Below are 12,671 nucleotides of genomic sequence, written 5' to 3' on the forward strand. Positions count from 1 at the left end.
TACAGAGGCTAGAATAACAGTGAGGGAATTGAGAAATACCCTGCATTAGGTGACAAGAATATAGAAAGACTTTGACTTTTCCTTGTAATATAAATCAACTAAAAAACAAGCAGGAGAGATCTCAGTGTAATTGTTAAATTACAAGCTATTTATTTTGTCATCCCCATACTGTGGTATGTCTATTAAACGTTGCAGACCATAATTATCTGAATGAAGGTAGATCTGTTGATAAAATATTTGTATAAAAGTATGCATAGGCCAGGTGCAGTGGCTCACACCTGTAATCCTAGCACTTTGTGAGGCCAAGGTGGGCGTGTCACGAGGTCAAGAGATCGAGAACATCCTGGCCAACATGGTGAAACCCCATCTCTACTAAAAATACAAAAATTAGCTGGGCGTGGAGGTGCACAGGCCTATAGTCCAGGCTACTCGGGAGGCTGAGGCAGAAGAATCGCTTGAACCCAGGAGGCGGAGGTTGCAGAGAGCTGAGATCACGCCACTGCACTCCAGCCTGGAGACAGAGTGAGATTCCGTCTCAAAAAAAAAAAAAAAAAAGTATGCATAATTCCCAATGGGCAAAAGGGAAATGTTCATTATAGACTGAAAAGTGCCTATACAAAGAAAAATGTAATTCTACATCTTTTCTGTCTAGAAAATTCCATCTCCCTACTTCCATGAGGCCTGTTCTCATCATTCCAAACACAGATGATTCTTCACTTCCTCAGCAAACCTGTGATATTTAGCTTATATCACTGGTATGAAACTTGACCTTCACACTGTCTTGTTGTAAAGATATTTATATTTCCTTCTCTTCCCTATTAGTCTATCAGTTACTTGAAGTCAAGAACTATGTCTTATATGCCTTCATAACTCACAGTGCTAGGTTCACCCTGAAAATGTCGTAAGATTTATAAAAGGATTCATACCACTAAAATATATGAACAGAATTACAAGAAATTTTTCTTTTTAGGGGTATTTTTAAAGTTCTAAAATTAAGATTGTGATAACTGGCTTTTTTTCTTCCCGTGCCGGTATCGCTCTCGCAAGCATGGTTAACGTCCCTAAAACCCGCCGGACTTTCTGTAAGAAGTGTGGCAAGCACCAACCCCACAAAGTGACACAGTACAAGAAGGGCAAGGATTCTCTATGCCCAGGGAAAGCGGCGTTATGACAGGAAGCAGAGTGGCTATGGTGGGCAAACTAAGCCGATTTTCCGGAAAAAGGCTAAAACTACAAAGAAGATTGTGCTAAGGCTTGAGTGCGTTGAGCCCAACTGCAGATCTAAGAGAATGCTGGCTATTAAAAGATGCAAGCATTTTGAACTGGGAGGAGATAAGAAGAGAAAGGGCCAAGTGATCCAGTTCTAAGTGTCATCTTTTATTATGAAGACAATAAAATCTTGAGTTTATGTTCAAAAAAAAAAAAAAAAAAAAGATTGTGGTAACTGTTCAATTTTTTGAATTTACTAAAAACCACTAAGCTGTATACTCTAATGGGTAAATTTAAGTATGTAGGCTGTGCCAGGCACGGTGGCTCAGGCCTGTAATCTCAACACTTTGGGATGCCAAGGTGGGTGGATCACCTGAGGTCGAGTTCGAGACCAGTCTGACAAACACAGTGAAACCCTATCTCTACTAAAAATACAAAATTAGGGCTGGGTGCAGTGGCTCACAACTGTAATCCCAGCATTCTGGGAGGCCAAGGTAGGCGAATTCACCTGAGGTTGGGAGTTCCAGACCAGCCTAGCCAATACAGTGAAACCCTGTCTCTACTAAAAATTACAAAAAATAGGCGGGCGTTGTGGCATGTGCTTATAATTCCAGCTACCAGGGAGACAGTGGCAGGAGACTCGCTTGAACCTGGGAGGCAGAAGATGCAGTGAGCCGAGATCAAGCCACTGCACTCCAGCCTGGGAAAGGAGCAAGCCTCCATCTCAAAAAAAAAAAAAAAGGCCGGGCGCGGTGGCTCACGCCTGTAATCCCAGCACTTTGGGAGGCCGAGATGGGCGGATCACGAGGTCAGGAGATCGAGACCATCCTGACTAACACGGTGAAACCCCGTCTCTACTAAAAATACAAAAATTAGCCGGGCGTGGTGGTGGGCGCCTGTAGTCCCAGCCACAGGGAGGCTGAGGCAGGAGAATGGCGTGAACCCGGGAGGCGGAGCTTGCAGTGAGTGGAGATCGCGCCACCGCACTCCAGCCTGGGAGACAGAGCGAGACTCCGTCTCAAAAAAAAAAAAAAAAAAAAAAAAATTAGCTAGGTGTGGTGGCGAATGCCTATAATCTCAGCCACTTGGAAGGCTGAGGCAGGAGAATCACTTGAACCCAGGAGGTAGAGGTTGCACTGAGCTAAGATCATGCTATTGCACTCCAGCCTGGGCAATAAGAGCAAAACTCCATCTCAAACAAACAAAACTAAATGAATCAATAAATAAATAGTATGTAGGCTGGGCACAGTGGCTCAAGCCTATAATCCCAGCACTTTTGGAGGCCCAGAAAGGCAGATCATTTGAGATCAGGAGCTCGAGACTATCCTGGGCAAATGGTGAAACCCCATTTCTACAAAAAATGCAAAAACATCAGCTGTGCATGGTGGCACCTGCCTATAACTCCAGCTACTCAGGACTGAGGTGAGAGGATTGTTCAAGTCCAGGAGGTTAGGCTGCAGCAAGCTGTGTTTGTGCCACTGCACTCCATCCTGGGTGACAGAGTGAGACACCTGTCTTTCTTTTTTTTGAGACGGAGTCTCGCTCTGTCGCCCAGGCTGGAGTGTAGTGGCACAATCTCAGCTCACTGCAAGCTCCACCTCCCGGGTTCATGTCATTCTCCTGCCTTAGCCTCCCAAGTAGCTGGGACTACAGGCGCCCGCCACCATGCCCAGCTAATTTATTTTGTATTTTTAGTAGAGACGGGGTTTCACCGTGTTAGCCAGGATGGTCTCGATCTCCTGACCTTGTAATCTGCCTGCCTTGGCCTCCCAAAGTGCTGGGATTAGGGGTGTGAGCCACCATGCCCAGCTGACACCTGTCTTAATAAACAAAAAAGTAATACAGAAATAAAATAGATAAAATTACAGTGACAAAGCGAGACCCTGTCTCAAAAATTTAAAAAAAAAAAAAAGTATGTAAAATATATCTTTTTCTTGTTTTAAGAAATTGGAGTCTTGCTATGTTGTCCACACTAGACTCAAGTTCTTGGGTTCAAGGAATCCTCCTGTCTCAGCTTCCTGAATAGCTGGAACTACAGGCATGTAACACTTTGCCCAGCTAGTATGTGAAATATATCTTAATAAAACTGTAAGAAATGGAAATCAAATATTATTAGAACAAAAAAGTTTCTTAGGCCAAATGCAGTGGTTCATGCCTATAATTCCAACACTTTAGGAGGCCAAGGTGGGAGGATCGTTTGAACCCAGGAGTTTGAGACCGGCATGGGAAACATGGGGGAACCCCCATCTCTGCAAAAGATAAAAAACTAGCTGGGTGTGGTGGTGTGTACCTGTGGTCCCAGCTACTTGGGAGGCTGAGGTGGGAGGATCACCTGAGCCTTGGGAGATCAAGGCTGCAGTAAGCTATGATCGCCCCACTGCACTCCAGCTTGGGTGTCAGAATGAGATCCTGTCTCAAAAAAATCAGTTTCTGTTTACATCTCATGAAAACAGAAGAGCCTCTATGAACCCTTTAAAAATTAGCTATTATTTTAATAACTTCATTATAATTTTTTTCATGTATTGTAACAGCAACACATATACTCTGGAGGAATCTGGATACCATAGTGAAGAACAAAAAGTTCAACCAGGCACGGTAGCTCACATTTGTAATCCCAGCACTTTTGAGAGATTGAGGCAGATGGATCACTTGAGCCCAGGAGTTGGAGACCAGTCTGGGCAACATGGCAAAACCCCATTTCTACAAAAAAATACAAAAATTAGCTGGGCATAGTGGTGTGTGCCTGTCATCCCAGCTACTTGAGGGGCTGAGGCAGGAGGATTACTTGAACCCAGGAGGTTGAGGCTACACTGAGCCAAGATTGTTCCACTGCCCTCCAGCCTGGATAATAAATGAGACCCTGTCTCAAAAAAAAAAAAAAAAAAAAGAAAAAAGAAAAAAAAAAGCTCAAGCATGTTATAATTCCACCATCCAGGGAAAACCATTGTCAACTTCTTGGTCTATTTCCATTCAGTATTTTTTATTTATTTATTTTAGAGATGGGGTCTCACTCTGTCGCTCAGGCTAGAGTACAGTGGCACAATCACAGCTCATTGCACCCTCCAACTCCTGGGCTCAAGTGATCCTCTTGCCTAGCCTCCCATGTAGTTAGGACAACAGGTGTGTACCACCACGCTCAGTTTGTTTTAAAAAAAAAAAAAAAAATTGTACAGAGGGAGTCTTGTCATGTTGTCTAGGCTGGTCTTGAACTCCTGGCCTCAAGCAATCCTCCTGCCTCAGCCTCCCAAAGTGTTTGGATTACAGATGTGGGCCACATGCCCAGCCCAGTGTTTTTTAAATACACATATAAGTGTAGAGCTTTATTTTAGTAGAATTGACATCAGGCTTTATATGATTTGTAAAGGCAGATTTCAACTGACGAAAGACTCCAAATTAAGAGAAAAGGACTCTTCTTCCTGTTCTCTTCCCCTCCTCTCTAAGAGCACTATGAAATGAAAGTGCTTACCACCTTTCCACATCTGTCAAACTAAGCCCAGCTGCTCACACTTTCAGACTAGGTAGCAGCAGCAAATAATCCCTGAAAGACTCATATCTGAATCTTTTCTGTTCTTCTATTGCTTCCTCCTAAGACAATTTATTAGGAGCTTCATTTCTGGTATGAAACACATACCAGGAATTTGGCATCTAATTTAGTTAAGCCAAGGAAACAATGTTGAATTCCTAACCAATGATGAGTATTGGAAATTTTTTCCAAAAATGTACTTGTTTTTGCTCCTATTCTTAATGTCTATAGTGGAGACTTTAAGAACTTACAGTAGTAAAATAAGGGTCAGAAAATTCAGTTTAGGGAGAACTACTGAGGTTTCTGAATGTGTGCCTATGGGGTGGGGACATGGGTGATAACAGCAAGGTTTCGTATTTGTAAGCCAGCTGAAGTCACTAGCATTTGGCATGCTATGAGAATTATTAGTAAGGGCAGTGTCCAACAGAATTATTTCCACTACTATCTAATTACCCAAAACAGACCTCTCTTAAAGGCATTCTCACAAAGTGCAGTAGGATGAATACCTGTACAAACACCCAACTAACAAAAGGAACCTCTGGAAAGAAAACTACAAAAATAGCAATGACCTACAGTATACAGTAGTTGGAAAAATAAAAGGCCAGGAAGACACAGTCAAAAAGTCATTCTGGCTTTTATCTCAATGCATAGAGTATTTGGGTGTGATAGGATTCCCTCTCTTTTTATTGGAAATGTTTCCTTGCAAAGCTCTTTATCTCCAATCTAGGCTAACATTTACCTTCTCAATTCCCAAATAAATGTTTTTTTTCTATTTGGAACCCGCTTTGTATCTATACCTTATTCTATTTCCAATAAACTACCCTTTATACCTATCCCTCCATCACAACTCCCTACCACTTCCTATCACAACATTGTAAAATAATAAATGTTTAATAAATGATTGGCTAAATACCTACTTCTTAAAATGATAAATAAAATACTGTTCCTGCCTTTGTAGGGCTCTCAGTCTAGCTAGTAAAACTGTGCTATTAATGAAGGATTATAATGGAACATAATAATTGCTATCACAGGAGTCTATGAAAAGATCTAACAGGGCAAAATGCAAAAGTAGGGAGATGTAGGTTAGGGCAAGCTGTCTAGGGGTGAAATTTGAAGGCTGAAGAAGACGACTGGGGAGTGCTGTCCAGGCAGAAGGAACAGTATGATCAAAGGTTTACAGTATATCTAGAAGAAGTGGAAACAACATGAGAGTATTATGCTTACATAATAGAATGAGTTTCATGAAAATGAAAGTTTAGGACCAAGTTTGTGAAAAGCAATAGATGCTACCCCGAACAGTAAGCCTAGACAATGAAAGCCAAAGGAAGGTGTTAAAAATTTTTAAGTAAGGGACAAGCCAAGATCAGCTCTGTGTTTTAATTAATTAATTAATTATTATTATTATTATTTTTGAGACAGGGTCTCGTTCTGTTGCCCACACTGGAGTGCAGTGGTGCAATCTCAGGTCACTGCAACCTCCGCCTCACAGGTTGAAGCAATTCTTGTGTCTCAGCCTCCCGAACAGCTGGGACTACAGGCACGTGCCACCATGCCTGGCTATCTGCATTTTAGAAAGAGAACTACAGTAATGGCGGGGAACAGATTGAAAAGACAAATAAGGTAGGGAAACCAAAAGAAGTTTGTATAATCATAAATATGCAGGAAAGAAGTGATAAAAACAAACCTAGGATAATGACTGTGGAATAGAAAGCAATAGCTGATTCTACAGATGTTTTAGGGGCAAAAATGGACAGAATCCATAACTCAAAAGCTCAATTAAAAGACCAAAACTATAATAGGTACTTCAGGGTTATGTAGCATGAGATATGTGCAGTCTCTGTCAAAGAAACAGCAATCTGATATATCATCACAAGGGAAAACTCTCAAGGGCAATTTTGAAGCTAACACCAATGAAATATTAATCAGCTTCCAAGAACCATGTATAGAAAATGACTTAACTGGTATTTAATGTATGTTCTGAGAATTAAGACATAACCTTAGCTCTGCCATAAATTCATCATGTGTAATATTGTGCAAGATACATAGGGCATATCTGCCTGTCCATAAAGAACATATTGTGGCCAGGTGTGGTGGCTCAAGCCTGTAATCTCAGCACTTTGGGAGGCCGAGGCAGGCAGATCACCTGAGGTCAGGAGTTTGAGACCAACCTGGCCAACATGGTGAAATCCCATCTCTACTAAAAATACAAAAATTAGCCGGGCGTGGTGGCGGGCACCTGTAATCCCAGCTACTCGGGAGGCTAAGGCAGGAGAATTGCTTGAACCTGGGAGTCGGAGGTTGCAGTGAGCCAAGATTGCATCATTGCACTCCGGCCTGGGTGACAAGAGTGAAATTCCATCTCAAAAAAAAAAAAAAAAAACACCGAGTGCAGTGGCTCACACCTGTAATCCCAGAACTTTGGGAGGCTGAGGCAGGCAGATCACAAGACCATCCTGGCTAACACAGTGAAACCCTGTCTCTACTAAAAATACAAAAAATTAGCCAGGCGTGGAGGCGGGTGCCTGTAGTCCCAGCTACTCAGGAGGCTGAGGCAGGAGAATTGCTTGAACCCAGGAGGCAAAGGCTGCAGTGAGCCGAGATTGTGCAACTGCACTCCAGCCTGGGTGACAGATGAGACTGTCTCAAAAAAAAAAAAACAAAAAACAAAATCACACACATATTGTTCTAAGTCAGTAATGTTTTTTCTTTTTTGAAGGAGTCAAACACCTTTGGCAGATAAAATTTTACACAGCATTCTACTGTGTAAAACAGACAAAGGAACTGGAGCTGCTGGCCTTGGCAGATGAGGGTAGATCAGAGATCTGCGAGTCCCTGACAGGACTACTGAAACCTCAAAAAACAGGGCTTGAAAAGCCCATACTAGACAGATAACCTAAGTCCTTTTAGGCTTAAACAATCTAGGAGGTGATAGTTATACTAGCACCTAGGACCACTATATTCTAAAGAGGTGCAAATTCCAGAGGTAGATACATGACTGGAGCTAAGATTAAATTCCAAAGTGACCTCAAAAATAAAGAGGCTAACTGGCATTTACTGAGCAGTTGCATTTATGTTATGCACTGTGGTGGCTGCTTTACACATACTGTCTAATGTATGCCCCCCTGGCTACCCAATGAATTCAATATTATCTATGATTTACAAATAGAAAAAAATGAGACTCAGAGGGGTTAAGTAATGTAACTTGCCCATGGCCAAAATCTAGGAAGTGAGATCTGAAGGAGTTTGGCTCTAGAGCTCAAGCTATTAACCTACCAGGTTTCAGGATGCTGTAGTCTAGTGGCACCTAACTAGCAGAGCTTCTGTAATCATAGAGTGAGAGACTCAGTAGGGCTGAGGATAAATATTGCATTATATTGTCTGGTTTAGTAGTTATAATCCCATTTACTGTAATGGCCTAATGCACATGGGAGATATAACTTACAATCTGGTATTTGTTAATTTGTATGATGTAAATAATCTATATTCTTGGGGGAGGATAAAATAAAAACAATTTGAATTTTAAAAAACGTGTTCTCTTTGAAGAAAGGAAACAATCCTAGAAGTGTGGCACCAGAGGAACTTCTAAGGAACCATGAGACACATCAGCACTGCCAGGAAGATTAAAAAACAAAAACAAGGCGGGGCACGGTGGCTCCTGCCTATAATCCTTGGGAGGCCGAGCCAGATGGATCACGTGAGGGTAGGAGTTCAGACCAGCCTGGCCAACATGGCAAAACCTTGTTTCTACTAAAAATACAAAAATTAGCTGGGCATGGTGGTGTGAGCCTGTAATTCCTGCTACTTGGGAAGCTCAGGCATGAGAATCACTTGAACCCAGGAGGCAGAGGTTGCAGTGAGCCGAGATTGTGCCACTCTACTCCAGCCTGGGTGATAGAGCGAGACTCTTCTCATAAAAAAAAAAAAAAAAACAAAAAAGGACAGAGAGGAGAAAACAAAAACAGTCGATTTCTAACAATAATTATCATCAGGTAGTAAATCTCTCACTTTTTATTTTTTACTAATCTATACTATTTGGATTTTCTAAACATAAACATGATTACTTTTATCTTTAAAAATATGTAAAATAGATATGTGTAGAGTAAGATTATGGGTCATTTTGGGTTTTCTTCTTTGTACTTTCTCTGAATTAAAAAAAAACTACTACAAATATTATCTTAAAAAATCTTTGGCCAGGTGTGGTGGCTCATGCCTGTAATCCTAGTGCTTTGGGAGGCTGAGGTGGGCAGATCACTGGAGGTCAGGAGTTCCACCAGGAGGCAGAGGCTACAGTGAGCCGAGATCAGGCCGTTGCACTCCAGCCTGGGCAACAGAGTGAGATTCCATCTCAAAAAAAAAAAAAAAAAAAAAAAAAAACTTGCCCCTAAGACAGTCATCGATCTAATTAATAGCTTTCTTTTAGAGGTGGAAAGATAGAGACTTAGAAAAGCAGGGTTTAGGCTGGGCATGGTGACTCACGCCTGTAATCCCAGCACTTTGGGAGGCAGAGGCAGGTGGATCACTTGAGGTCAGGAGTTTGTGATCAGCCTGGCCAACATGGTGAAATACAAAAAAAATTTTTTTTTATATTTCTTTAACAAAAATATAAAAAATTAGCCGGGCATGGTGGCATGTGCCTGTGATCCCAGCTACTCAGGAGGGTGAGGCAGGAGAATCGGTTAAACCCAGGAGGCAGAGGTTGCAATGAGCTGAGATCAGGCCACTGCACTCCAGCCTGGGCAACAAAGCAAGACCCTGTCTCAAAAAACAAAAACCACAAAAAACCAAAGTACTAGGTTCTCAACCTTAAATATGGTAATTAATTGTTTTAGAGAATGGTGAAGTCATGAACTTCCGATCCAGCACTAATGAAGAGAAATATAATGAGTCACAAGTGCAAGTCACATATGTAATTAAAAATTTTCTGAGCCAGGCACGGTGGCTCACGCCTGTAACCCCAGCACTTTGGGAGGCTGACGCGGCCGGGTCACGAGGTCAAGAGATCGAGACCATCCTGGCCAACATGGTGAAACCCTGTATCTACTGAAAATACAAATATTAGCTATGTGTGGTGGCATGTGCCTGTAGTCCCAGCTACTTAGGAGGTTGAGGCAGGAAAACTGTTTGAACCCAGGAGGCGGAGGTTGCAGAGAGCTGAGATCACGCCACTGCACTCCAGCCTGGTGACAGAGTGAGACGCCATCTCAAAAAAAAAAAAAAAACCCTGGCCACGTAAATTGGTTCACACCTATAATCCCAGGACTTTGGGACGTCAAGGCAGGAGGCTCACTTGAGCCAACACTGCACTACTACACTCCAGCCTGAGCAACAGAGCAAGACTCAGTCTCAAAAAATAAAAAAATAAATAAAATAGGGGTCAGGCGTGGTGGCTCACGCCTGTGGTCCCAGCACTTTGGGAGGCCGAATGGGCAGATCACAAGGTCAGGAGTTCGAGACCAGCCTGGCCAGCATGGTGAAACCCCATCTCTACTAAATATACAAAAAATTAGCCAGGCATGGTGGTGCATGCCTGTAGTCCCAGCTACTCGGGAGGCTGAGGCAGGAGAACTGCTTGAACTGAGCAGGCTTGAACGGAGGTTGCAGTGAGCTAAGATTGCGCCACTGCACTCCAGTCTGACAGAGCAAGACTCTGTGTCAAAAAAAAAAAAAGTACCAGGCATGTTGGCTCAAACCTGTAATCCCAGCATTTTGGGAGGCTGAGGTGGGTTGATTGCTGGAGGTAAGGAGTTCAAGACCAGACTGGTCAACAGGAGGAAACCCTGTCTCTATTAAAAAATACAAAAATTAGCTGGGTGTGGTGGTGCATGCCTGTAATCCCAGCTACTCGGGAGGCTGAGGCAGAAGAAACATCTGAACCTGGGAGGTGGAGGTTGCAATGAGCCAAGATCACACCACTGCACTCCACCCTGGGCAAGAGAGTAAGACTCCATCTCAAAATACATAAATCAATATAATAAAATAATAAAATAAAATAAAAAATTTCTAGTAACCAACTGAAAAAAATTAAAAGAAACAGGTGAAATTAATAGTAATTATTTTGTTTAACCCAGTAAGTCCAAATTATCATTTCGATGTTATCAATATAAGAAATTATTGATATTTTACATTCTTTTTATCGTACTACGTCTCCAAAATCTACTTACAGCACATCTCAATTTGGACTAGTCACATTTCAAGTGCCACATATGGCTAGTGGCAACCGTACTGGACATTGCAGATCTAGTCTGTAAGGAAGAGGTATAAAAGGCAAAGGAGAAAGAGCTACAGTAAAAAAAAAAAAGAATCCTATTCAACAGTCTTCTATTTGTCTACTGGTACCCATACCAAATGGTAATATGTCTACAGATAAAGAGTAATGGGGCTTTTTATGACATTTTGCCTCAGCAGTTCTGAATTCCTAGTTAAGTTTCTGAGTTCAGAAATTTTTTTTTTTTTTCAGACAGTCTCGCTCTGTTGCCCAGGCTGGGGTGCAGCGGTGCAATCTTGGCTCAGTGCAACCCCCACTTCCTAGGTTGAAGCGATTCTCCTGCCTCAGCTTCCCGAGTAGCTGGGATTATAGGCACACACCACCACACCCAACTAATTTTTGTATTTTTAGTAGAGATGGGGTTTCACCATGTTGGCCAGGCTGGTCTCAGACCCCTGACCTCAGGGGATCCACCCGCCTTGGCCTCCCAAAGTGCTAGGATTACAGCGTGAGTCACTGCACCCAGCCTTTTCTTTAAAATATTCTATTTTTTAAAAATGTAGTTGTCTGTCAGTCACCAGTAAGACAGAGAACTTATTGGGCCACTCCAATACTCCAAGCCACTGACCTATAACTCCCGCATATATTTACCCTGTGTTTGCATCTTTTTTTTTTTTTTTTGAGACAGAGTCTCGCTCTGCTGCCCAGGCTGGAGTGCAGTGGCCAGACCTCAGCTCACTGCAAGCTCCGCCTCCCGGGTTTACGCCATTCTCCTGCCTCAGCCTCCCGAGTAGCTGGGACTACAGGCGCCAGCCACCTCGCCCGGCTAGTTTTTTGTATTTTTTAGTAGAGACGGGGTTTCACCGTGTTAGCCAGGATGGTCTCGATCTCCTGACCTCGTGATCCGCCCGCCTCGGCCTCCCAAAGTGCTGGGATTACAGGCTTGAGCCACCGTGCCCAGCCCTGTGTTTGCATCTTAATAGAGGTTGACTTAGGTGGATTTGACATAGAACTGTACAAAAAATATTGAAGTCTCATTTTTTGGGGGGTGGGGGAGAACAGGGTCTTGCTCTGTTGCCCAGGCTGGAGTGCAGTGGCACAATCAGCTCACTATAACTTCAAACCACGGGCTCAAGCGATCCTCCTGCCCTAGCCTCCCAAATAGTTGTGACTACAAATGTGTGCCACCATGTCTTGCTAATTTTTAAATTTTTTGTACAGACAGAGTCTCACTTTGTTGCCCAGGCTGGTCTCAAACTTCTGGGTTCAAGCAATCTTCCCACCTCAGCCTCTCAAAGTATTCAGATTACAGGTGTGAGCCACCACACCCACCTTAAAGTCTCATTTCATTCACAAAATATGAATATGAATTGAGACCTGAAAATTTTGCTAAGAATCACACAGCATCAAAGCTGATGGGCTTAGTGAACTGAAAACTGTATTTATACTATTGCCACTTTGTGGCATCACTTCAGCTGGTAAACAGAAATACTGGCTATTCAGCAATGTGTAGAAGCATCATATTTCTTTTTTTTTTTTTTTTTTTTTTGAGACAGTTTCGTTCTTGCTGCCCAGGCTGGAGTGCAATAGTGCGATCTGGGCTTACTGCAACCTCCGCCTCCTGGGTTCAAGCGATTCTCCTGCCTCAGCCTCCTGAGTAGCTTGGATTATAGGCACTAGCCACCATGCCTGGCTAATTTTTTGTATTTTTAGTAGAGGCAGGGTTTCACCATG

General features: G+C 42.7%; 1 protein-coding gene and 1 pseudogene across 6 annotated transcripts in view; one reads left to right on the top strand and one right to left on the bottom strand.

The window, feature by feature from the left end:
* Nucleotides 1–12,671, bottom strand: part of LOC105488759 (zinc finger protein 143) — a 63,157-nt gene that overhangs the window by 31,614 nt on the left and 18,872 nt on the right. The gene's annotated exons all lie outside the window — the stretch shown is intronic.
* On the top strand, nucleotides 1,018–1,408 carry LOC139357510 (large ribosomal subunit protein eL42-like; annotated as a pseudogene).

Source organism: Macaca nemestrina, chromosome 12 (genome assembly GCF_043159975.1).
Source record: "Macaca nemestrina isolate mMacNem1 chromosome 12, mMacNem.hap1, whole genome shotgun sequence".
Taxonomy (NCBI): domain Eukaryota; kingdom Metazoa; phylum Chordata; class Mammalia; order Primates; family Cercopithecidae; genus Macaca; species Macaca nemestrina.